Source organism: Apus apus, chromosome 12 (assembly GCF_020740795.1).
Source record: "Apus apus isolate bApuApu2 chromosome 12, bApuApu2.pri.cur, whole genome shotgun sequence".
NCBI lineage: Eukaryota > Metazoa > Chordata > Aves > Apodiformes > Apodidae > Apus > Apus apus.
In genome coordinates, this window is record NC_067293.1 from 19,542,068 (window position 1) to 19,543,460 (window position 1,393).

At 50.3% G+C, this 1,393-nt stretch overlaps 1 non-coding gene across 1 annotated transcript; it reads right to left on the minus strand.

Moving 5' to 3' along the window:
* Nucleotides 1–668: 668 nt before the first annotated feature.
* Nucleotides 669–854, minus strand: LOC127389861 (U2 spliceosomal RNA). The gene has a single exon (XR_007890717.1). It is a non-coding gene; the product is annotated as a U2 spliceosomal RNA (small nuclear RNA).
* Nucleotides 855–1,393: the final 539 nt, after the last annotated feature.

Genomic DNA, 1,393 nt, shown 5'->3' on the forward strand with positions numbered 1-1,393 from the left:
GAGACGGGTGTGGAGGGGACCTGACAGGGCCGGCAGCTGCGGGTGACGAGTTGCGGTCACCTCCAAGAGACAGGCTGGCATCAGGAACATGGGGGTGCACACATGCCATCTGTGCCCAGCCCTTTGGGTGGTGCCAGGGGCATTTTTTTGGCTTCTGCCTTCTCCCTCTGCCTGATCTGACCTGCCTGGCTGCTGAGGGTGGTCTGAGTTGGGCAGAGAAGGGGTGAAGCAGGAGCTGCCAAAGCTGCAAACCTGCTCATGGGTGGAAGGTGGGAAGAAGCACGAGGTTGGAGCAGGCAGGGAATGGCTCAGCTCCTCAGCCTCCACTGGCTGTCACTACAGATGCTTCTCCTACAGCCTGTCCCAACCTCTGGGGCTTATTTTGATGTCCCCTCACTGGCAGCACCCTGCCCTGCTTCAGCTGCCCCTTCTGGCACTGGATAGGGCCATGTGAAGGAGCCTTCAGCCCAGCAACCATCCTGATGGAATAGAACATAGTTTTGAGATACTCAACTAGCACATTGAATTGTTTCGGTCGGAAATTACCTCTAAGGTCATCAAGTCCAACCATTAACCCAGCACTGCCAAGTTCCCACTAAACCAGGTCCCCAAGCACCACATCTATAGGGCTTTTAAATCCCTTCAGGGATGGTGACTCCATCACTGCCTTGGATTCCATTCCCAAAGGCATGGCAATACAGGAATGATGCACAGAGCAGAGGGCAAGCTCTGGGCCCAATTTCAAGGCCCAAAAATCAGTTTTATAGTAAGTCCTCTCATCAGAGATGGTCCAGATATTAAACTGATAAGAACAGATACTACACTTGACCTTAATCAAAAGGCCAAGAAGTTATCCTCAGCACCCTCCATGTGCTTCAAACAACCCCATTGGCCATATGCAAGTCCATCAGATCCTTGGTCAGAGTACACCCTGCACATGGCTTCTGGGCAGGATGCACGTGCTTTGTGACTGGCAACAGGGCATGAAAGTGACCCATTGTCCCTGGTTGGCTGCATCACACGAGTGGCCACATCAGCAGAAAGGCCACAAGGGCCACTCTGCACAGGGCTGCCACATCATCGTGGAAGGTCAGAAGAGTCTGGGGGGTTATGGGCCAAATACAAAATAAATCGGTTTGGATTAATCTCAAATCTTTGTTTTCATTGTGTTTGGTGCCTTCCTGTTATTTCATCCTTTTAAATTGCTTTTCTGCCTTCTGAGATGTGCCTTGAATTTTGACTTGGAAGATGCAACCTGCGAGGCAGAGGCTTCACTCTACCTGTGCAAGGCAGAAGTTTCCAGGTTTCCTGAAACAGTTTTTTTCAGAAAGGGCAAATTCAGCTGTTGGGACTTTATTTATTTTTTTTTTTTTCCCACTGTGTATTACTCTCA